Source organism: Excalfactoria chinensis, chromosome 4 (genome assembly GCF_039878825.1).
Source record: "Excalfactoria chinensis isolate bCotChi1 chromosome 4, bCotChi1.hap2, whole genome shotgun sequence".
Classification (NCBI taxonomy): Eukaryota; Metazoa; Chordata; class Aves; order Galliformes; family Phasianidae; genus Excalfactoria; species Excalfactoria chinensis.
The window spans coordinates 61,620,831-61,647,511 of record NC_092828.1 but is presented as its reverse complement, the minus strand read 5'-3'; the positions used below and the strand labels follow the sequence as shown (position 1 = coordinate 61,647,511).

The 26,681-nt window shown below is 35.8% G+C and overlaps 1 long non-coding RNA gene across 2 annotated transcripts in view; it reads right to left on the bottom strand.

The window, feature by feature from the left end:
- LOC140251870 (uncharacterized) overlaps positions 1-26,681 on the bottom strand; it is a 178,109-nt gene that overhangs the window by 1,781 nt on the left and 149,647 nt on the right. The window contains exons 3-5 of one of the 2 annotated variants that reach the window (XR_011903480.1): positions 23,955-24,041; positions 14,028-14,204; positions 13,116-13,242 (exon numbers count right to left, since the gene is read on the bottom strand). This is a non-coding gene — a long non-coding RNA (uncharacterized lncRNA). Of the gene's footprint in view, positions 1-13,115; positions 13,243-14,027; positions 14,205-23,954; positions 24,042-26,681 lie in introns of those variants that run through there. The other variant, XR_011903481.1, reaches the window with a different exon arrangement.

The following is a 26,681-nucleotide window of genomic DNA, read 5'->3' as shown; positions in this document are numbered from 1 at the left end:
AGTTGAAGGAGGTGCTTTCAAGCTGTTAGTCTGTTTGGCAACGACAGGTGGTGCAAAATACCAGCAGCAAATCCTTCCCATAACAGCGTATGGCTTTTTCCATGATGGAAAAGAAAAAATGTTAAGACAGCATTAAAGCTAAAAATATAAATTAATTTCAAGCATAAAGGAAGTTGTTTTGCTTTCTTCAGAGGCATATTTGTGAGGATTATGGCCTAATTCTGCTGACATTGGCATCTGGAAGCAGAATCAATGCCTTATTGTGCACTGATTCAGGAAGCTAATTTATAATGAAAATTACATGTTTTCATTTCAACTCATAGTTTTGAGTTGCCTACAGCTTCCTGAAAACAGAGACACATATATCACACATCTAGACATCTCTGGCAGGTGTCCTGTCATAGCTTAGAATATTCAGCAGTGCAACCAAGAAAACTTTTCCTTAAAGAATGGAAACTCATTTATGCAGTAACTCAGTAAACCTAGATAATTTTTTTTCAAATGTTCCTTAAGAAATGATGCAAAACTACATTCAAACTATTTTTCCAAAATATATTTCCTAAAATTAATATGCAATGATTTCCAGGATGACAATAAAAGTTTCGGAAAGATGTGATACAGTTACAGTGAAAATAACCAATCAGTTTTCCTCACAGATTTCCTTACAATAAAGCAATTATCATTTTTATTGTGGAGCTTCCTTTTTCAATCGTGTTACACCTCAAACACTCTGTGAACACCAGCATACTTTGGGGCATAAGTTAGACTGACAAAGATTCAAATGAGTTCTGTGGGACCAGCAAATAAGAATCGGCTGTCCTACGCCAGAATCCTAAAAATGAAATACCTGTTCCCTGCCCATAGCTGTAGTGAGATTCAGGAATCTCAGAGCAGAGTTCCAGAAAAGCATCATGCTGAGTGGAGCTACCACAGGTAAAGAAAAATGATGTGAGGTGTGAGTCTTACAATACTATTTTATCTACAAACCAGACCTGGATTCAGGATGGGAATTACATACTTTAATAACCTCATGTTTTCAGCTTAATTGAGTGCCCTGATCGAGGCTGGTTCAGAGGCTGAAACGAACTGACATCATCATCATCCTCTGGAGTTCCAGGTTCGTATTTATGAGGTATGCCAGGGGTGAAACTAACCTGGAGAAAAGCATCATCCTTCTTTATACAAGGTTTTACAATCTATAAATCTCAAACATCCACAGAGTCCTTAAACATCAATTTTATCTTTCCTAAGCATTTTCCATACCAGCTTTAAACAAAATTCAAATATACACACACAGTCCTTAAGATGTAGTGCGTAGTAAAGCCAGGAACTACAAGCACATGCATAACTCCCAGACCATAGTGACCTGTCAGATGTGTCAGACACCACCAAATGCACTAAGTGCATGGGAAAAAAACAAAAAACAAACAACAACAACAACAAAAACAAAACCACAAGAACATATTACAAACACACAAGCAGAAAAAATCAGCAATTCCTTACGATCATCTGTGTTTCACGTCCATATGTAAACATTACAGACACAGTGATTGAAAATTTGCTTATATAGCTTTGCTGTCTTCATCTAGCAACTTATTCCCTGCACAGAAAACAAAAAAATCAAATTATGTCTGGTAGTTGGGTGCTAAATGCTAGGCTTAAGATTTCACTTCGGATAAATTCAGAATAAGAATAAATTTAAGTGAAAAATAATTTTGATAAAAGAAATTACTGTATGAAAATGTGTTCTTCTTGTGTTGTCTCTTTTTCAAACTAGTACTAAATCACAGGTGGATAACATATTTCCTACAAGCAACTTTAAAAGTTATGAAATATTTTCAGATAACTGTAACAGAAGGTATTTTGGAGATTACGATACAAGGAATTCATTAAGTACATGAAACTTTCTGATAGTCAGTCTCTGAAATACCTTGGTAATTTACTTAAGTCTGGACTTTTGTTTATACAAAAATTTAATTTGCTTCCTCTTGAAAGACGTGTTTCTTTATAAACTCGGATAAAATGAATGTTATATTTCATTTTTGCTAGCTTTTCAATGAGATTGATGCAGACCTTTAATGTGCTAATTTTACAACATGAATTCATATTCAAATAGATAGTCTTGTTAAGAAAGATGAACAACAACAACAACAAAAGCAATAGTGAGGATCTGAGCCACCCCATTCATCCTCCTCTCATCACAAAATTCTCCACAGAAATAATTAGCGCATTTAGTTTCTGAATGCCTAGTTTAAGGTAGCTACAAGGTAAGTTTCAAATAGAACTAAAGAAAGAAGCAGAAAAAAAAAAATAAAATCCAACATCTGCATTAAAAACCATGAGATATCAATGACAAACTATCTTTCCCTTTAAAGAAGTTATTGTTGGTTTACCTTGTGTGTTCATAATATTGTAAAAGCCAGTAAACCTACTTTACCTACTCTGCTGTACAAGTTGGAATGTATAACGTGGATCTCAAACTAATACTGACATTCCCAATTTATAGACATGAGGCATATATCATCCTTACAAATTCAAACTAAGGAGCAGTTGGGATGGACTTCACATCTTGAACAAGTGAATGTAAAAGGGTACTTAAACTGCAGTAAATATAACATGGATTAAACTGTGTTGACCCATTTCTCACTGTACCTCCATCTCAGCCTGTGCTCTCAATCCCAAAGGCTATCATCCCAGAGTTGAACATATGTGATATAGGTGTAGGAAAATGCTGTTCTGGGGGGAACTGAGCCCCAAAATATTGAACCAGCAGCTTGGAGGAGATTGGCAATATTTGCAAGCTAAAAATTGCTGTGCAATTTTTACCCATCACTATTACCCACATCCTGCCTTCTCATTGTACCAGCAGACGAGAGCTGGGCAGCATGCTGTGAAGAACCCAGCTCTGTAAAACATGGTTTCTGTGGAGCCCATAGACATCTGCACAACAAGCAGTGCATTCTTAGCACTCCAGCTGGACTCCTGGTGGGCCTGTGATATGCAACTGAAGAAACACATTCTGTGGGAACAGGTCCAACTAAATTCAGTTGTGCTATGCTTTAATGCACCAGCTGAGGATCCGAACTGCTAGGCAGAAAAAGCCTGGCTAGTGAGCTAGATGAAACACATTTGTCCCTAAAGAGCGCTGCACTGAAACATCATATTTCTGGATCTACTGCTAACCTTTTTATTATGCATTTAATAAAATAAAGTAGCATTCCTACATGTAACCTCAGTTAAAATCAGGCTACAAGCTTGATGGCCATTAAACTCTGATATAGCATCTGCCAGAGCTTTGCATAAACAATATGAAAAGCAACACTTTTTTCCAGGGATCCCCCCAAAAGAATGTTCTGCTAGAGTCATTACGGAACAGGATGCTCTCAAGATCTGACTTTGTTCAGAGTTCTAGACAGATAAATCAAGAGTTTTCTCGTGTTTCCATCCCTACCCACACTGCTTTTGTGCCAAGCATTGCATTATGCCGACTAATAGCACAAAAGGCTATCTGGCCAAAAGTAGAAAATGGTCCCCATATGAAGATACAGCCGCAGGACCTCTGAAGTCTTTAGTTTAAAATACCATTTAAGAGAGGAAGCACTTATGAGCATTCTAGGACCAATATAACTGAACTGAGTATAGTAGGACTACTAGGGTCATTAAAGAATCAGGTCTTAACAGGACACTGAAAATCCACTTCTGTAATTTTTCAGCTTGAACATACAGCTCGTTATTTAAAGCTGAAAAGTAATGTGCAGAAGGATAAATGAATCTGAATTTCTCTTTCAGCTAAAACCTTCAGCTTTAAAGCAACTGCTATTTTTGTTCTTTTCTTCTAACTTTTATTCCATCCCTGACTCTTTACCTCCCTGCCCCATATTCCCTCATAAATTTACTCATTCAGAAATATCCAGTGCATCTTCCTCCTTGCTGCTTTCTTTCCTTGAAAATTGACTCTTAGCAAGAAGGGTGGAGCAATCATCCAAGCAAACTACAGCACATCAAAAAGGTCAAAGCACTACAGCAAAATAACATAAATCACAAAATATAATGGGCATTAAAATTCTGACACTTCACTGTCATGACCGAAATTGTAACTAGAGTGGGAAATTATATGGAATTAGCTTTGTATTGATATGCTCTGAAGACTGCAATTTCATGGTGCCTGGATGTCATTTTCAGACCTTCCTGCCTTTTGGCAGTCCTGCAGGCATGCATGCAGCAACCATCTAGGGCACTTTAATAGAAGAGGATAGGAAAGATATATAAATATTTTACTTGTAATAAGAAGTCCTGACGGTACTCAAAATTATGGTAAACTTTTGTTACCATTTCTACTCAAGTCAGATATCAGAACATATCTGATCTCATTGCACGGGTGCTATTAAATCTTTCAGTAAAGAATATTAAGAAAAAAATCTCTCATTGTTTTGTTTGTCTCCTTCAACTGACAGTGTGAGAGCTGAAGTATTAAATGACCAGCAGTAAGGTGGGGTTTGTTTTGTTTTGTTTTTTGTTGTTGTTTTTGTTTTGTTTTGTTTTGTTTTAAAAAAAAGGTGATTTCACTTCTGTGGATCATTTGATTTAATGAAAGAACACAAGGAGGATTACTCTGATGACATCTTGATTTAGGTGATTTGTTTGCTGTTTTTTCCTTATACCTTGTTTTATGACCATTTTCACTGTCTCTCCTCACTCTCAAATAGGCAAGGGATGGATGCCAACATGACCATCCCCAAATAAATGTGTGGACTGTTAAAATTTCCCAGCATTTCTGTACACCTTCATTTGGAAAGAACAAAAGGATGGAGGTGAGTCTGAAATTATATCCATTTTCTCTAACCTCTCAGAAAGCTGCTTGAAGGAGTGGTTCTCACGAAGCAGAACAGGAGTTGGGTCTTAAAAATCACAGAGCCTGGAAAACTTACAAACATAAAGGAAGATGGAGTAGGAGCAAGGAACATGAAGGATAATATATCAGCTTAGTTTTACTACTGCGCTCTCACAAGTGCACTGCTGCCACACAGGAGCTGGCTCACATACAAGCAGAGGTTGAGGAGGTTATGAACCTCTTCAATTGTAGACATAATCTCAGCTACTGTTACAACAATAAGGCTACCGTAATGGAAGAGAGAAGGCATGCTTTCAGTGCAAAAAGCACAGGGAGAGGAAGGCAAGTGAACCAGAGAAGAAAGGAGCAAATAACTTTATATTTTGTTGTGGTGGTATAGAGATGTCAGGTGTCTGTACTGCAGTGACATGAGATACAGCACTATTGCTTCACAGTAGGCAAAATCGTTGGATATTCAGCTACAGAAGAGACTGTAGAAAGTGAGCATAGCAACAGTTTCAGTTTAGGGTGAATGTTGAGTATTGTGAGAGAAGATCCTTGCAGTGCATAGCATCTTTTGCACTGAAACTAGACTCCATTTTGATGTACAAAAAAATATTTAAATGCTGAATGGTAGAGTTTAGCTAATTTAGACCACTGAAACAACAAAGAAAATAATTTCCACTTAAGCAAAAACAAATGTAAGTAAAAATTGACTGACTTTGAGCACAGACATTTCCTTCTTGCATTTTAAGGTCTCAGTTGGCTGAAGGTTCTTTCAAAAAAGAGATGTGATTTTACACATCAAGATTTCATTTCCTTTGGTAATTCTTGAATGCCTGCTACAAAGGACTAAATCTCCCATGGGAAAATTAGGCAAGACAGTATTAAGAAGACTAACACAGTCACACCCAAAGCAGACATAGGCCTAGAAAGGCAAGGTGTATCACCAAACTGTCTTTGCCTGTAGCAAAAAACCTACAGGCTTCTGAGGTGCAGGCATCTGGTCACAATCTAGCTCATAAAGAAACACATGAATTACTGGCCAGAGATTTCCATTGTTTCATATGGAGGTTGAAAACTATTTAAAGAATTAATTTGAAGTCTTTTTCTTAACATATTGCCCATAAAAATAAGATGTTACAGGAATACCAAAACAGAGATAAGATCTGTTTGTTGTTTGCTTTTTTTGTTGTTGTTGTTTGTTTGTTTCTTTTCTCTGTTTTTGGTGTCCTTCTCTACTGCTCTTTAGTCATCCATCTTACAGGAAATCATGTTAAACTATTTAATTTCCCCCATTTACAATGTTTGAACTGAATGGCACTCCTTTCATATCCCATAACGATTCCTTTCTTCTAAAGGAGTTTTCACAAGTGAACCAACTACAAAAAGTAACACTGCTCAATAGAGTATATAGGCTACTTATTAAAGCCACATAAAAGTGGTAAACCACAACCATAAAAAGATGAAGCAAAGCTTGTCTTTGCAATCCACTGTCCCAAAGGTATGATTATCTCCTGATAACCATATCTCCTTCTTCTGCCTTATTGCTAATTAAATTAATTAATTAAGGAAGTCTTTCCCCAAGTGGACTTGATTTAATATGCTGAATGTAATTAGCAGCTCTTGGAAATGGAGATGAGATGATTTCTTCTCTGGGATTTTTTTTTTTTTTTTTTTTTTTTTTTTTGTGGTGGTGGTGGTACAGAGAGAATTCACAAACTCTGCAGAGAGTGTGAACACTCAGTGTTGTTGTTTTGGACAGCAGAAGGGCACAAAACTGCCAGCAGTTGCACACACACGCATGGTTCCAAAATACACTCCTGTGCCTTCAGCTATACCATTTCATCACTAATAGGAAGTGGGTGCATATATATTTGGAAAAGATAGAAATTGATTTGATCTAGTGTCAAAGCATCATGATCAGAAAAAGCCAAAACCATTTTTGCTTGAAAGCTGGAAGTATTTATGGTAAAAGTATTTCTCTTTTTCCCTTTGCCAAACATGTTGGATTCAGGCTTATTTATGGAGGCTCCAATTTGTTACCTTAATGTGACTGAGACTATCAATTAAAGAAAATGAAAAATGTTAATTTTGGCTTCATTGAGTAAAGGAAATTATATATTTACATTTATGTATTAATTAAACCTTGTTTATCTAAAACATCTCCTACAAAACATTGAGGAGCACATTCATTAAAAAAAGTATCCACCAGTTTTAACTGATTTTATCATTAAACTTACAGTTCATAATGCATTGTCTATGTAGGTCACACTATATTACTTCTCTTCTTTGATTGGATTACTTCTGTTTTAAAAACACTAATTGAAGACCTGATGATTCTTTGTGTGAGATGCAATGAAGTAATATGCTGTTCTAATTCTACAGCTTGAGCACTGGATATTTCATCACAGTATTTAATTTTAATACAATTACAACAAGATTCATTGGATTTTCAAATAAAAAAAATTAAATGTGTTTATTAAATAAAATGTTATGAATTATTGATTTTCTGTATTCTATCTACTAAAAATATTATAGATAATATTGAATTGACAAGAAAAAGAAATTACATTAAAATTTCTGAACTGCTTTAAAATCCACACAAAGGTCTTGTATTAGAAGTTATTCTATAGGGAGTTTTTTTGTTTGTTTCTTTGTTTTTCCACTCCCTCTACAACACTGGAGGTTTTACAAGTTAAATGCTGAAATGTGATATAATGAAAAGTAAGCTGCTACAACCATGGGAAAGAAAGGGGAAGTATGATCCATATTATAACATCACTGTCTAACACTATTCACAGATTAAAAATAAAAATAAAAATAAAAAAGAGTTGATATGATTAAGGACAATGACATTTTTAGTGATCTTGGTACATATGTGAGATGACCAAATTTAAGTGAATAACAAAGATATTCTTTAAAGTAAATGCAGCCTCTATATAGATGATACTGTAGTGATGGAGATCTGTACAGGAATTAAGGGAATTAAACTGAGCAGAATTACCCACAGAGTTAAGAGACCTAACAAATTTTGCCAAAATAACCTTTTATATAAATGACAAGCAAGGAAATTGAAGAAATATATCTCATTACTTCTAAAGATATAACAGATGATGGATCCATCTGCTAATAACACAGAAAAAAAAAACAAAACAAAAAAAAAAAAACAAAACAAAAAAACAGAGGTTATCCAATAATAACTAGAATAGTTTTGAATTGGTTATTGTATCACTGCAATAACCTATCACTCTTCATAAAGCAGTTATTTTACAGACACAGATGCATACACCTCACACTTACTCAAGTAGGATAAGTAGGGGTAAGTGATGATGAAGTAGCTGGCACATGATTTCAATTGCTCCATGTGCCAAAACTGCTTTGTTGTCTATCTGTGACTTCTGCCTGCAAACAGGCACCTCAGATTTATTTTAGGATGCATAACATCATAATACCTGCAAGCAGCTGCCAGTTTTTAAAACTTCAAGTGCTGGAGCACTATTTCTTCTTTTATTCAAATGTGTTTTGCTTTGTTTCCAGAACTACTACTGACCCTAAAGTTCAGGATGGGGAAGTCTCAGTGCTGAAGCGCAGTCACATTATCTAAGCCTAAAAATGGAACTTTAAAAGCCAAACATTTTAAAGGAACTATCAAGATGAAAAGGTGTTTTTGTTTTTTTAAATGCTGTTTTAAAACAGCAGTTTCACGCTTTTGATAGGCCATTGAATGCCTGAAGATATAAAAACCTCCACTTCAATTATGGCTGGGGGAAAAAAAAAAAAAAAAAAAAAAAAAGTAACAGTACATAAATAAAACGATCCTCTCCTGTATTTGGATGAAGCTTTTCCCTTTGAACTTTGTCACGAAAAAAACAAAACCACCATCTACTGGTGGCTTTCCCTCCAAAGTCATCCTGGGCTGATTGCTCTGGCTTCAGTGCCTGCTCTGTTTCATTGGTGTGCACACCTGTGCTGTGGTCTAAACTAAACACCCCACAAACAGGTTCGATCATAACAACCCAAAGGGCTTCCTCAACATCCTGTCTGACAGCAAAGTTTTTCCCTGTGAAATCTTTATTGATATTTCTTATTGTTATTATAAAATGTTTAGCATGGTCAAATTAGCATTTCCATGCCACAGAAGCTATTCTGAAGATGAAAAGAAATGAAAATGATCAGCGTTCGTAGTCCTAGTTAGTGGGTTTTTCTGCAAAAAATCTGACTTTTTGTTTAAATATTAGGGGAGTGAGAAGGTGGGCAGTGAGGGGAAGCAATTCTGCATAAGAATCCTAAGGGAAATAAAGGGCACATACACATGACAGTATTTGAAATATCATTGTGCTGCACATTGGAAAACTTCCCAGAAAAAGAAAAACAATGTCCTTCGGGGACTTTCCTCTTACACTAGAGATTACTGTAATACAGAAATGGGAAAATAAAACTAACTCCTAACATGCAGTATGTTATGTGGGGAGGAATATAAAGCTGCCTTGGAAGTATTTTTTTTTTTCCTGAAATGGTCCAGACGACTGTAACTAAGATGCATTGCTGCGCATCTGCTGTGACTGGAAAACCATCGCTTTGGGCTGTCGTTTATGGAGCTCATTAAATAATCACAGCAGTAATTAAAAATGTGCTGGAATAAAAGGCAATGACTATCCCAATTAAAATAAATAAATAAATAAATAAAATCTTAACAAAGTTTCTTCTGAGAATTTTTGGTAAAGATGCTATCACCCAAATCAGTCTTTTCCATACTGAGGACCACCCTTTCTCCCATAGCCACTCTATTCTTACAAACAGCACCTGCAGGGAGCTGGGGTTCTGTCCTCCAGGGATGCACTGCTGTGTGCTACAGGACCTGAGGCATCTGCCACCAGATGGTACAGCAGGGCAAGACTGCAGCCCCAGGTGCAATGCAGAAACCATGCATAGAGCTAATCTCTGTCCAGACTGAAGATCAGGGTTTCAAAGCCAGTCAAGAACAGTGTCCAGTAAGTAGCTTAGACGTTTCTCAAGCTCAGAATCACAAGGGATTTCATTCCTTTGCAAGTCTATTAAGCATCAGGGAGAGGAGCTGGAGGACTCAGCATTTCAGATACAGAATCTGCTAATATCACTTTGAAATCAGTGCTTTGGGTCTGCCTATGGTCAATCTGATCACAACTTATCAGTATCTGCTGGCTGACCAGAAATCCATGCAGAAGTTTGTGGTCTCAGTACACATTGATACAAATTGATACAAAAATAATTTGGTAGTATAAACAAAGGCAGCAGGAACTGAATTGATAATAATCAGAAACTAAGATACTGACTACCAAGCCTCAGAAATTTCCTCAGATGCCATTGAAACCTTCCTGCAATATCCAGAGAAGAGAGCTGATATTTTATACCATTTCCATTTCCTGTCCTCAACAGCTTGCATGATGACTCCCATCAACCATTCCCATTTTAGCACCTCACGTAGACATGAAATTCACTCAAAACTTCTGAACAGCCGGCACACGAAGGATCAAAATAATTATAGAATCATAGAATGGCTTGAGGAAAAGAAAGAAGAAGGGGCCTTAAAGATCATCTAGTTCCAACTCCTTTGCCATGAGAAGTGGCAAGATATGAAATAATTAAAATATCATGTTTTTGACTGTAATAAGTAGCCTCAGAAAACTCTAATGTTCAGCAGCAGTAAGACCATGCATATCTAGAGTTTTCTTACATATTAGTAATAATAATAATTTTATATTTAAATTACATGTACATAGGAGTTATATATATACATATATATATTTCTATGTGTATCTCAGTGTGTGTGTACTTAGGGAAAAAAAAAAAAAAAAAAAGGCAGAAACAAACTACTCTATTCTTCATATTCTTCATTTTATAAGAACTTCAATGGCCAGCCAGCACCAGTAGTAATTTTAGATGCCACATTCTGCTATACATGCCATATGCTTGTTAGAACTTAGTTCTATGAAAAGCAAACGTGTTATCATGCAGTTAGCATCCATACTTCCATACATTCCATACATTCCATACATTCCATACATTCCATTTCCATACATTCAAGAGGAATCAAAATCAAAAGTGGTGCATTAATACAATGTCAATAATATTGTCTGTGCCTTCTTGTAGCCCTATATTTTCCTCTGACTCCTAGTTTCTAATAATAACAAATCTGTCAGTCCCAAATTGATCCCTGCAAAGACAAATCACCCAAGTGGAACCATGTTGAAATCATTAGAAATCACCTTTTGAGGATGTGTATAACTGGGTCTCCACTGAGCTAAGACCATAATGAGACCCAGGTTATATCCATTATAGAATCATGAAATAATTAACTAGGTGGGTTTAAAGTTAGTGAAACTATCAAGTTTTTCCTTGATCGGGCAGCTGATGTATATATATATGGTGTTAAATATCTAAGAATAAGGGTACCTGTATAAGCACTGACAGTGATACAGTGAAAATTATTAAATAAATGATATGTTTTTTCTAGTGTTACAAAAGAAAAGTTAAGGAAATAAATATAGTGATGCTCTATTCTTTTTTTCTTATGGTTGCATTTCAAAACTAAACATGTATAAACAAGTAGAAATAAGCAAGTTAACTGCTATTCATATTTCCTTACAGTGTCTTCTCTATAATTATTTTGCTTATAATTCAGTGGTAAAAGACTACCACTTTTCAACAGGATGAGTTTTATGTTGCTTGGAAAAATAAAATTACATCTGAGGAGGATCTTATGTACAGAAAAAATATATGTGCTTCCTGATGCCAAGTATAAAGGATATACAAAACTTGAACCTGTATGTTAGGTATGTTAGGAAAGCAGGTTAAAAAAACAAAACAAAACAAAACAAAAAAAAAAAAAAACAACAAAAAAACAACAAAAAAAAGATTGTGGTAGAGGACAAAAAGTGTTGATAAAGGGAGAATAGCATAGTGAATGCTGTGGAATCTTTAGAAACTGCTTATGCAAAGCTCTACCTACACATATATTTTACCTTCATTATAACTGAGTCACAAAGCATGCAATCAGCAAACAAATCTGAAAAAGCAGTTAGAATTTTACATCTTTTTCTTCAGTTTCATTATGGTATCAGAGATTTTTATGAAAATCCAACAAATCTCTATGATGCATTGATGATGTTGATACCTTTTGTGTTCTCTCAGATATTTCAAAGGAAAAACAAAACAAAACAAAACAAAAAAACCATAAACATGAATAAATAAAACCAAAATAAAATATAAATTGTTCATATTCTACTTACGCATTTCTGTAGTTTTTAACTCACCAACCAAAGCTAAGGAAAACTTTTCCCTTCTATTTTAAGAGCCAATAATATCCCCGAAAACTGAAATCCTAACTCCCCATCTGAACTACGGGAAATAACAAAAATTAAGATTGGAATGGTTCTTGATTTTATGAAGTTACTTTATATTGTCATCTTGGTGAAGTGCAAAGGACAAAAGTATTCAGATATTAAGGCAGTGTTACATTATTTCAACTATAATAATTAAAAAAAAAATTATCAATGTCAATCTCATTCTCTAATTATGGAAACTCTGTGATAAAAGATATGTTTATCAAGCATAGTGTGCAACGTGCCAGCATGTGTGCTAGATAATTAATTTAGTGTTTGAAGTGTGGAACTACTGCATTTCAGTAATCACCAAAAGATCTTGTTTCTCTTTCAAGTGGGCAGATGACTTAGAAGATGTCACCACAAAGCTGGAAATTTTCAAGTTTTGTATGATAGTGGAAAATGGTAAATCCTTCTCATAACAGCAAGATTTCTGTTAGTGTCATTGAATACTGTTGATTGTTGTGCAGTACATTGCAGGACAAAAACACTTGGTAATAACTCACCAAGGCCATTATCCAATAATGTCAATGGAAAGAGTCATGCTGATTTCAAATAGCACTGGGCTGAATCCACCAAGCATTAGAAAACTCCTGCTTTTAAGAAACAGCCAAATTATCAGCCAGTGTAAATCAACTTGTCTTCAATGAAGTCTAGAAGGTACATTGATTTAAAAGGAGTCAGTGACATTTATATTGTGTCCTTCAAGGCATTCTGTGGGGAATTAAATTCAATAATAACTTTCAGCCTTTTGCTCAGTACACCAGATGACAGGAGAGACACTACAAATTCTTCTTTTTGTCCATCCATTTATAATAGGCATATGTAAAACTACATCAAACTGCTCTCTGAACTTCCACCTCTTCAGCACAGTTTCTTTTCCTGTGCTTCATTATGTCACATCTTGGAGCAACACTATTATAGAACGCATGTAAGAGGAAGGAGAAAGCATTCCTCATGTCTGGGCTGGGGAAGAAAAGCCACTTGGCCCCAACTCATATCTTCTGCAACAGCACACTTCTCCACTCTGGAACATTTTCCATACAGCTGTGTCAGAAGGGAAATGTTTTACTAGTGGGAAATGAAATTAATTTACCAGCTCTCTGAACTTAGGTATCTGGGAATCAGCTAGATTCCAGGACTTGTGAGTTGCCTGATCCAAGTGCTCATTTGAGGCAGAAATACATTTTTGGGTATTCAAGCCAGTTCACATCTAATGGATTAACAAAGCATTATCTGCAAATTGTTGCAGTATTTTCATACTAGATTCACCTATAGCTAACTAGCATAATAGATTACAGTTTGTCCAGCAAAACAAGTAACATTTTTGCATTCATCTTCTAACATGAAAATGTTGTATCTTGCACAAAACAGCATTTTAACATTGTGTTCCAAATATTTTCCAAACATTTTCCAAAAGTAACATAATGTAAAAAGCACGATATAAAAGTAGTAAATGAAATAATAAAAGTAGTATATGCTTAATTTTCCCTAGGAACTATGACCTCTGGTCTTCATGTAGAACTCTTACCAGCCTTTGTATGCAGCCCCTCCCCCAGTTTCTGATGTGAGCTTTATTTGGCTAACTGTGGACACAAAGGGCTTATAAGACTTAATGCTTTGTCTTTCCCAAAGTAATATTTACAAATTAACACTGCTGAAAGCTTATATTCTCTACATTCCTGTGAGAGCTCTTCTTTGTTTTATGGCTCAAAGATTGCTTCCTGAGGTGTTTCTTGTGATAAGACTCTCACTGATTTATGGAGGAGGCAAGTGATGGGTGCTACCATGTGACAATCAACATCACTTTGTGGACATTCGAAAGCACTTACCTTTGGAGCTGTTTGCCTCAGGAAGAGAGTGCTCAGGAGTGTTTACTGGCAGAAGATCTAGCCTGTGACTAAATAGCTCCAGCTTGGTATGGGAAAACTGGGGAATGATACCATCATGTCCTGTGAAAAACAGGATGGAGGTGGACATCCCTGCTCCCTCTTATCTGCTGGCAAGGCCTGGAAGATGGGAACAAAGGAGTTTCTGCTGAGATCCTAGAGCCAAAAGCTGTTACCCCAAAGAAAGCTGACTCAACCACTTTCAACATACAAATAAGTTTGTACTACTACTGGAAATTGTCTCCATGGTCACCATCATCATCAATGGAACAACAATGCCTGACGACCCACCACTACTGAAGATCAATGACTGAACTACAAACCACACTGGATCCATGGTGATGACTATCTCCCTCTTGCTTCCTACAAAGAATCCTTGCTTCTTTTTCCTATCTTTTCTATCACCCTTCTTCCTTGCCACATCACCCTAACTCATAATAGTGTCCATCCTCTACTTACCCATCTCCCTGATTAAGACTTGTAATAAACTGGTCAGACCAATATTTGAACCATTGTTTCTTAATCTCACGCCAGGTATACGTATACCAAAGAACATCCTCTCCGTCCTAAAAATTGGAGCGAGACAATTCCTTAATTAATCCAAATGGGTGATGTTCTTTTCAAATGCTTATAGCATTTGAAATCAGCCCAGTGTATGCCATTTAGTCTTCAGGAAATGCCATTTGGACTTAGAGAAATATTTTCTCATTTATTCACTTTTCATTCAAGAATGATAATCACACAGACATAAAATTTCAAATTAATTTGTTTAATAATGCTTATATCATGAGTATCATTGTGTAGGACAAGGCTTTTGCAATTCTGCATGGAGCTATTATTTAGAGATAAAAGCCATTTAAAATAATTTAAATGTAGAGCCAGAGAGAAAAAATAGGCTAAGACTGAATATTAATTTTGCACTACTGGCTTCCCATTGTCATGTGGACACACTCTGCTATCACTGCTTTACCCACCAAACAGCTGCCTTTATTAAATCTAATTCATATCCTGTTCTATAGAAAAAAATGAATTGAAACAGTCTTTCTTTTTCTTTTGCCTCTCATCCTCAGTGGCTGCATGCAACCATTGTTCTACATTCGTATAAATAAAGGAAGTCTCTATTTATCTTGATCCACTGCATACTGTTCATTCAGATTCATGTGATAGTCAAACATTAGAAATTTAATTAATTTAATTTAAAACATCCATAATAATTTGCGGAGAAATTCACAGTTACTATTTGCTAAAGCTATTTATTTGGCTAGTTCAGTATTACCATATGTATTTACAAACACGTGTGTATATGCATGTATACACACATATAGTAAGAGAGGACACAAGCAAGCAAATATCCATTTGGCGTCACCTTTACCCTTTACTTTCATCTGGTGTTTCTGCATTGGCTTACATTCAATTTTAAACTGGTATGATCAACAACATTATAAACAGAATACACAAGAGGAACGTTATGCTAAAAACAGTGAGCATTATTTTTTATATCTCAGAATTAAGATTATATGACGTCTTTCACTGGTCTATAATTGTTTAAAATGTAGCCCATGTAGACAACTGTTATCACTTGAAAGTTGTTTGATTCCCCTCACCATGACAGTAAATGATTCTGCGATTGCCATCCAGAAGCAGAGTTCAGGGAGAATGTCTGCACCACACCTATAGTGGTACACCTGATGACTTCACTGAACAGTCAAAATAAATTCCGTTCTTACCCCAAAAGCAGTTTCCTGGATGAATGCTAAGGTATGGCATGTGAATGAGTAGTAAATAAATACATAGCTGGTTTCTGAAAAAATGATAACAAATAATTATGCTTGTTACTTGCACTCCAGTTGCTTTGAAAATAAACAAAGGTCTTTGGTGTCAAAAGCTGCCAATTCATTTCCTGTAACATCACAACTGTAATTTCAGAGCCACGCTACACTGAGCCAAATGCTCAAAAAGGCAACTTCACAGAACATATCTGTATATCTAAGATGCATTCTATGATGCATCTGTTTTTACCAAACTTCACTAGAGGCCATGTTCTACCAGACACAATTCATACACACACTCTCTACTTAATGCTATATTTTTGCTAATCTAAGCTATTTTATCAATCTTAAGATGTTAAGATATGCAGGGAGGAAGTTAGGAAGGCAAAAGCCCAACTTGAATTTAGATTAGCCACTACAGTAAAAGAGAATAAAAAATCCTTTTACAAATGTATCGGTGGTAAGAGGAGAACCAAGGAAAATGTCCACCCCTTACTTGATACAGTGGTGAATGTTACCACTAAGGATAAGGAGAAGGCTGAGGTCCCCAGTGCCTTCCTTACATCTGCCTTTATTGAGCAAAGTAGTTATCCTCAGGGCACTTTACACCCTGATCTGAAAGTCTAGGGTGGAATGCAAAATACACCCCCATTGATTCAGGTGGAGACAGAGCTCCTCCTCCATCTGGACTGCCACAAGTCCATGGGTCTGGACGGGCTCCACCCTCAGGTGCTGAGGGAACTGGCAGGTGTGATTGCTGACACCAAGTTGGGAGGTAGTGTCAATCTGGCTGAGGGTAGGGAGGCCCTTCAGAGGGATCTGGATAGGCTGGATCACTGGGCGGAGGTGAATAGGATGAGGTTCAACAAGGCCAAGTGCTGGGTCCTGCACTTTGGCCACATTAACCCCATGCTGCGCTATAGGCGTGGGGTTGAGTGGATAGATGAAATAATGAGCATATGATACCACACTACCACAGAGTAGCAACTAGTTTGGGTATAAATGTTGCATCTGGTATTTCAGTTCAATCTCACGGTCCCTCCCAGTCTGATAGATATCTGATAATAAAACCCCCAAATGGCAAGCTGTGTTCCCCCTCTGATTCACGTTACATTTTGTGCAATCTGAACACAGCCTATGAAAGCCACTGAGTAATAGAAAGCTCAGTAGGAAAACTGTATTTATGAAACCACTGAAGTGAACATCTGTCTGTTTTTGTATTACAAAATACTCAGCCGCCTAACTCTTTTTCAAATTTCACAGAGAAAAATTTCTAATTCTGTAACATAAAATTAGCATCTTTCTACTTTCCACTGCTAAATAACAAAATCAAAATACAAGCAATAAATTCTTGTTTTGAATACATACTTACTTGACTGGCTTTTCTCTCATTGTCTTTTAACTGTGCTGCATTGGGCTTTCCCTGAAACAAAGATATCTTTCACACAGACCTGAAAAATAATCAGTAGAAGCACAGGTGGGATGCAGACAAACAAAATCATGCACAGATGCAGCTTTTTTTTTTTTTTTTTTTCTTTATCATTCTGCATAACTACTTCTTCCAAGTTTATACCTAACTATGAAAAAGATTGTGCTTTCCAAATCTGTTATACTTGCTTTTATTTGTTACCATTAAAGTTACAACATATTCATGTGTCATTTTACTCTGAGAAATGCTATTTAAGAAAGCAAGCTATTCCGTGTTCATGAATATCTGAGCAGATGGCATGTGTTGCAGTAGATTAGTATTGAATATAAAAAGAGTAGCACCACCTATTGGCAAAATGAATAAACTGATCCATCAAAATTCACACTAGCATTCATTACTGGATGCTAAGGTTGTAACCTTTTGTTTTTAATTTAGTTTTCATTTTATTTTTATACAAAATGCATATAGTTGTTAATATGGGCTTTCGAATTCTCTTTGTGAGAAACACATCTAAAATCATCTGGAAAAGGACAGATTTTAAACTGGAAGCCCAAATGTAACGCAGAGGTTCCTAATGCCAGGGTCAAATTTGTTTTGTATAGATTTAAAATGCCTGAAACCTGTGGATTTTTCATATTAAATAAAACTCTGGTCTAGACATTTTAGCTTCAGATTATTCTGAGAATCTTGAAAAATCCCTTTGATTTCATTGAGCTATATAAAGAGGTTTCAAAAAATATGTGGAGGGGAATCAGAATTTTCTGTGTTGGAAGGGACCTAAAAGGATCATCAGTTCGAACTCCTGGTTCCACATAGGACCACCCAAAAATCAGACAATATGAGTGTTGTCCCCGTGTTTCTACAACTCCAGCAGCCCTCAGGAGCCTGTTGCAGTGTCCAGCCACCCTTTGGTGAAGAACCTTTTCCTGATACCCAACCTGAAATTATCTAGCACTGAGATGAGGAAGCAAAACTTTCAAATACTTGTATATATTGACATTAACACATACATATGTGATTTCTTAGCTAACCCTGGCTCATAGTTTCTATGATTTTGCTTTACTCTAATAAAAATTGCTGCAGGAAAGGGAAAGAACAGGAAAGAAGAAAGTTTTAATTTAGTTGAATATGAGAGGCTAGGAGTTGGATGTGCAATGTCAATTTTTACGCAAATTGCATTTAAACAAACTTTACAAAATTATAATTTATATGTAAAGTCTGTTCTTGATCCATAATTTATTTTACTGTGCTTGTTATTTATTTTCGGTTGCTCAGAACAGTCCTAGCTTAAAAGTAACTTTGTAGGATAATTACTCTTGGAATACTTTATAAATAGTATTATTTAATATTATTTGTATTACTTATTCTTTGTAGAATCGATTCTTAGGATTTTTTACTATGTGCTGTTTTCCAAATGATATTATTTTACTCTTTAATAGTCAACTGTATTAATTAGGACAACTGGTTTCATTCACGTATTACTATTGATACTACTCCTTTCTTAAGACTTTTTTTTTATCTTTCACTGATGCTGTTCAATTTTCCATCACTTTCTCAGAGAAAAAAAATGATGCTAATCATGTCTCAGATTCCAGTAGTAAAAATCTCTCTGCATGATGAGTTTGAATACTGACTTTCAGTTCTGCCTTCCTAATTCTTTCACTGTTTTCTTCACAGTTCAAAATATATACATACACACACACACACACACACATATATATACATACATACATATATATTTTTGGGGGGAGGGGGGGAATGGGAAATAAGAACCGAACAGGCAGTTTTCTCATAAGAGCAAATTCCCCTTGTTAGGAGCATATCTATTTTTATTTTGTTTCAAAGGAATTCAGTGCTTTTGAAGTCTGCAAATCATTACAGACAGAATGTGTTTATAACGTGATAAACTCTTTTCTACCCCTTAGACTTCTGGAGCCAGGCTGGCCAGCTGGAAAATGGACACTTTTCCAGTGCACAGACCCCTGCATCTCAGTATTCATGACTTACTGGCCTCATTTTGATGTAAAGTGACCACTTCTTCTATCAACCCAAGTATCTCCTACCTTTATCCATAATGATTTTACAAGGAACAACATAATCAAAAGTAATAACTTGTTGGTCTCCTCTGCAATGTCCCTTATCTAATCTTAACTGGACAAAGCACAGAAACTAAGTTCCATTTACCACATTATTATGTCTAAGATTTATTCATTTATTTACAGTACACATTTCCTCATAGTTATTTCTATATGATTTTTCATTATTATTATTATTCAACAGAAGGAACAATTCAATTTATATTTTCATCTACAATGATGTGTTGGCCAAAGTAATTTACATAGACTTTCTTGGCTTCATTACACTGTTTTAGCAATGCAAGCCGAGCCAGGCATAACTGCAGCTGCAGGCTTGTAAATACTTGCCTAGAAAAACAGTCCTACTACGGCTAATGAATCTTTGTGAAGCTGACACCTCTTTCCTAGTTAGAGCACAAATGTGCTACTTTTGTTAGTCAAAGTGAAAAGAAGCCAAACAGACAATACTGCATCATTTTTGAGGGGCCCCTGAAGACATATCACATGTGATATATCAGCTTGGATTGAGAACTGTGTTGTTCTGTCATTATATATGTGTTTGAATCTATTTCACGTAGCTATCTCTATGCAACATGAAAACGGTACATTAGAATTCTGTGAAGGGTTTAGAGCTTTCTGTGGGGCAGGCAATACATCGATGCCCTGTGGCAGAGAGCTACAGTTGCACTGCCTTCACGTCATAGGACGTGGTGGAAGCAGGGGTTTTGGGTGGGTACTAACTGTGGGGGAATGTCAGAAGCTCTACTATACCTCTCTCATCAGCATATCCAGGCTTCCTTGAGGCTACCCTGAAGTGAGTGAAAGGTATTATGGCTGCAAAAGCACAACATAAAAAGATAAATGTCTTGCTCAAGTTCACAGAAATGACTTGGCATAAGAGCCAAGAGCAGAATCAAGCTATCTTGACTCCTAATCATTTTTTTTAATCGCTAAGAAAAATATGTCATGTACATGTGATTATTATGTCTACCTCCACAGCTCCTGAGTGTTTGCTGTCTCCAAAATATATTATAGACCTTAATTCCTCTGGCAATTACGTCAGCTTTAAATGTGTCACAACTGTCGTCATTGGAATTACTCTTAACTTGCCCCTTTGTAACCAGAAAGGAAAACTAAGATTTATATCACTTATAGGGAGCTATATATTTTTGGAACTACAAGTTTCTTTACCTTCTGACTTACAAACAAAGCAGACTGTGGATCCAAAGGAATTATTGTAGGGAAGAAATGGCTTGTCAGAAGACAGAAGATTGATCAGGACACGATGTCTAAGATTACTCTTGTATGAGTCCCAGATAGCTATACATTTTTTTTAATTGTTACTAAGTCATTCAGAATAAGAAAGCCAAACTAAAAATAAATAAATAAAAGAAAATAAAAATTATCACATTGCATTGTTAGGGAAAAAGGGGAAAGAATTTTTAAAGCATACCTCTGATATGCACTTCTAACCATATGCTTGTACACTCGAATATGCTTATTTCTTGAATTCAAATGTGCGATTTTTGTGTGATTATTAGAGTTGATATTGTAGTGGATGAAAAGCTTCGAAATGTGAAACCACCTATGTCCCAATAGATTACATCTCCTATACTCATATCTGGTTATTGATAACAACAAAATTCTCTCTGAAACATGCATTCTGAAATACAGAGCAAGAAAACCTTAGCATGTGAAAATTAGTAACTGCTGTGTGTAAATGATAGCCAAAGAGACAAATTACCAATTACCATAGTTACCCTACCTGTATCATTTCACTATTTCATTTGGCATCCAACTTCTGGATAATACTTTTCCAACAATATTTGCATTGACTTTTAATCACATTTTTTTCCCCAATTCCATCGTCTTAAAGACAATGTAATTCTCTTCCTTCTACATGGCATTATTCACATACCTCATTTCCCAGTAGTAATAATTTCTAAACCTGCTTCCAAGAAAACACAAGCTGCCTTCAGAAAAGTGTTTACAGCACACATGAAGGACAAAGTTACTAGACTAAATATGTTCATGTGGAAACCACCACTATGACCAAGTGAGAAAGACAGCATATAAGAGAGAAATCTAACACATTTCTCCTTGTGACAAATAACATTTTGAGGAAAGATAGCATTTAAAAACACTAGGAAGCCTGCTCTGTTTGAGGAAGACTCTATCTCTGATAGACAGGAGCAACACATTTTGTTCATTTAAATTGTTCAAGCATAAAAATAGGGAAAAAAATGGAATTTAAGCAATTAATGAGTTTTGACCCACATTAGATAAAAGAATTTTCTACCCTTGACACAGCAAGTAAAGGATTCACACAGAAAGAGAATAAGATCCACCATAACACATTTCCTCAGATTTCCTGCACAAATCCACATCGCTAAAAGGAAATTCAGGAGAATCATACAATCACCATGGTTGGAAAAGACCTAAAAGGTCATCCAGTCCAATGAGAGGACACCTCCTCACATGTTATGAGACTCACTAAGGGATATATCCTGGAGGGCAGACAGGCAGCTGAGCACTCTCCATGATTGGTCCTCCATGCCCTGGTCCTGCCTGTGACGCTACCCTAAGGTAGAGTTTACATGTGTGGCCTTTCCACCTGCAATTCCCTCTCTAGGATTTTCTGAGATGATAGCTATGTCCAAGCTACTGTTCAGACATCAGATACTCCTTCATAAATTTACTTCCAAGAAACCTTTCTGGCCTCCACTGTACCCAGCAGCAAGGAATCGTGCAAACTAAGCCATGTGTTCTCTGAAGATCTGTTATTCTCCAGGCAACACCAACAGCCGAATGTCTGAGAAACAGGCCATCAGCTTTGTTTCATCACTGCAAATGCAGGTAGCTCACCCCAGAGATGACACCTGCCTTTTCCACAAACAAAATGCGACCTTCACAGAATTACAGGGGCCAAAGTTAGCTATAAAATGAGACAGTGTGAGATCCAGTCATCCTACACAGATGAATCTGCTGCCCAATGTGTCAGGGATGCTTTAGAAAATGCTCATGAATTGTAAACATTTATTATTGTGCCACTTCTCTCAGCATCATATTGATGTACATGACGAAGAAAATGAATGTCAGCCAAACATTTTAAAAGAAGGCTGCTAAATTATTTTTGATTAGCTATAATGATTTTGCTTAGTAGGTCATGGAGTATCATATTAATTTTTTTATTTCTTTTTTCACAAGCATGAAAAATAAAGATTTAGAAACTAAATTCCTATGATAAAGAGATTGGATGGCTGAGAACATGATGCAAAATGCAGCTTAGGAAGGGTTATTTTTGTTCCTTTGAACCAACTTTATTCAATTAACATCTAAATAATCAAAGTTCTGTTTTAAAATAACTTGATTTTTAGTCAAAAGAAAATTTTTGGAATGCCATTGTTTCTAATAAAATTCTGTCCCAGTGCCTGAGCTCTATGCTCAAAGTAGTCTGGATTTTTGTGTTCTATTCCTTTGTGGTCAGAGTAATGCTTTAGGTCTTTTCCGGACTTTCTCTCTTCCTTCATTTTCATCTCATCTCTCCCACTCTGTCTCTTACATTTCATTGTAGAGGATGCCCTGTGTTCTACTTTTTTTTTTTTTTTCCCCAGGAATTCAGCGCAAATTATAAAACTGGAAGCCATTACATATATATTCCCCTTAATTGACAATCATACAGAGCTCACAGGAAAGTAATATCCAGTTTTCTCTCGTCTAGCTAAGGCCTTTGCTTCCGAACTTGAAAAGCAGCTCCACAAGGCAGGTAAGGTCAAGGAGGAAAGTGATATAATTATCCCATAACACTTCAAATACCAAATACAATCATGCTCAGTATATATAATGTAGAACTGACCAAAAGACTTAACAGTATCAGATCTTGTATGGTGTATGTCTACAAAAGAATATGGTTAGTATTAATTTATTTAGGACATAGAAATGAATCACAAAATATATTCAAAGCTCTCTTACATAAGCTTCCATACTGTGTACATCTAGTACATAACTACTTCTTTTGGCTGGGTATTAAATGTTACATGGCTTATAGATGTCATTTCATTTATTTAACTAGCCATACAAACTTTTCAGGTTGAAACTTTCTAGTAATTGAGAGCTTTTAAAGGGTAAAATGAAACAGGTTAAATGAAAGCAATGCAGATATCTCATTTGGAAAATGAGATGATCGTGGCCATTCTGAAATTTGCATAGTACAGATAATACTGAACAAGTTGATTAACTTTAGATCTGTCACAATTCTGGAGATTTAAAGAAAATTTAAGTAATGCTTTCAGAGTAATAATGCCTGGTACCAGGAACATCTGCTGCTATTTCGGATATCAACAACTTAAAGCTTTTTAAAATATCTGTTCAGATATAGTGTGCTAATTACTGTAAAGTACCTGTCTACAATGAACACATAGACAGCATCTGCATGCAAACAGTGACAAATGTCTGCCACTATGAAGAGCACTTCAGTGCAGACTTCTGGGAGTAAGGAAGGAGCCAATGCAAGTGGCAGAAATAGTTGGTCAAGGAGAGCAGGAGATACATACCCAAGAACCCATGTGGCGCTCATAGATATAAGGACTTTTCTTACCTTCCAAGCCAGAGAAACTTCAGGTTTTTCAACACAGTAAAAACTACAGCTCTCCTGAAGAGTAGTCAAGAATGAAGCCTAGTGTCACTGTAAGAGAAAAAAAAATAAAAAGAAAACATTGCCATATTGCCATCGTTAAAAATTAAATTAAATTTAAAATAGCTCATTTCTCTCTGGATTCAGTTACGGACATTTAGGGATTTTTTTTTTCTCAAGTTGTGTTCCATCATCACTAGTCCAAGAAACCATTCACATCGATGAACCTAATAATAGAAAATAAGCATACTCATAGGGGAGAACACCTAGATATTTATTACTCTTCAGTACTTTATCTTGTTTTCTCAGACATATTTTCCACTAGACATCAAGTCTCTGCTTCTTACAGAAATGTAATTTAATCTAAAAAACAAATTATGATAGGATATCAAGGCAACACTTGAAGCCAAGCTGGAGATACAAAATAGACAACCCAAAACAAAGCAGGATTCACCAAGCAGCATGAAGTTCACAATTTGTTCACAGCCATATCTTCAATCTGCCACTTCATGTATCACAACTCCCACCATTTTCTATTTTGAGAACTGAGGTGGAATTAAATGAACACAGAGATCATGAATCAGTTTTTTGCATATGCATGCATTTCACCTGCAGTTCCTCATATTCTGTTGTATATTTTCACATTGAATGAGGATGGTGTTTCTTTATTCCTCTGACTCCTTTTCATGTTCTTTACATTAAAATTTAAACATAAAACTTAACATAAAAGAAATAAAAGTGATAAAGATACTTTCTTTAGTGAGAATGAAGATCTAACGGGAACATAATGTACCGTCTGTATTGGTAGTTAGCAAGGATGTGTCTAAGCCTGACTGCTAAGAGCTTGCATGTTTTAAATGATAATTGCTCTTTTCTATGGCTTGAACAGTAGTAACAATAGAAAATTGTGTGAACTGTATTTGTTTAGCTATGTAAAATGAAAATGCACTAATTAGATATATTTGAAATCAGTAGGACTGTGCTATGAGAAAGAATACCCATTGCTCTTCATTGCTTTAGCTGTGCATGAAACCAGTCCAGAGACTTAAAACGTATGAGAATAAAAAATCCCTAACACTTGCAGTGTGGTACTTATCACACACTGTGACAGTGATAAATTTCCTCAGTGATTCTCAGGTGCCCTGTTGTTACCTTTAACTGCCTTCTAGCTTGTCAATCTTCTGTTTCCAGATGGTATCGGTCATTCACAGAAGCAAAATCTTGCTTAGAGGGACTTATACTTTGTGCTGGTAATAGGTGTTTTATCTTCTACTGGATTATTTGCCCACTGTTCTTGTGGAATTTCACAAAAGAAGCATCTCTGATTATCTGACAATTTATCTTTTGTACAAATCTTGTTGGAGATTGAGTTACTAGAAGGAGGTGGTTCTTTCAGAATGGAATCTCTCCCTTAGGCTTTCAGTGCAGGATAATAAGACTTCAGCTTCTGCACTACACAAGGGAACAGAAAATAAGTGCACATTCGAAGTGTTTAGTGAGGACTACCAATAATTCCTTAAATTGCACATCCATTGGAAGTATCTAGTACTACAGGTGACCCATACAAAAAGAAAATTATATACACAAAAAAATGTACAGAATCTCAAATGTACTGTATATTTGTCTACAGTTATCATATACTGTGGTGAGTTTTGGGGAGTATTTTCTTTTAACTGAAAACTAGAACTACTGTAATTTATCCTTGACTAGTTGCATTGCAGATTCCCTACAAAGAACCCATTACCATGTTTGAAGTTCTCACTAATTCCTCTTTTTGCTGCTGACATGCAGTTATTTCTATTTTGAAGATATATTAGAGCTATGTGTAGGTAAAAGCATATTAACATATCAAAAAGTGCAAGTATTCTATCAACTTCATTTTATTTGATGGATTTCACAATGTCCTGACAAATACTGAAAATACTTTTGAAAGCAATACAATAGAAAGGAAATGGTCTTTTTTACTCAGAACGGAAGATGTCAGATAAATTTTGCATAAATACTGTGCTGCATCATAATGTTGCATACATTCTTCCTTTAAAAAGTCCAACTTTGTCTAGAGTTTGGAATCATAATCACTAGGAGACCTATTAACTGACACCCTGAAAGTAAAATGCTTCATGGACCACAATGAGCCATAGAGAAGCATCAGTCACAGTTAAAGAACCACAGTCAATCTATGCTGGATGGAGAGATTTCTCTGTATTTAACTGCAACTGAAAAAACAGAATTCCTGGATGAAAATAGGTAAGAGGAAAAATAAATAAATAAATAAATAAATAAATAAATAAATAAATAAATAAATAAATGAGAGAGGGAGAGAGACTATTTTCTGCTAGAAAAAATACTGGCATTTATTAATTCCTACAATTGTGTGACCTATGGTTTCCTCAGATTGATTTGTTAATTTTATTTAATTGCTTAAAGCAGGGACAAATAGATTAGTGGCTGAAAAATGGAATAACTTTCAGCTGCTCATCTGCAGCCAAAGAAGAAGCTCAGATTTAAGAAAAGAACAAGGGACAAGTTCATTGCTGCTGATGGGGCAGTGCAAAAGAGCATCAAACACCATTAAAAAAAACCAAACTGATTTAAAAGTCCTCTTATACTAAGTTGGGTTTTTAATTTTAACTTTAACTTTTATGTGTATTGCATAAGATTTTTTTTTTTTTTTTTCTGGTCAGAAACAAT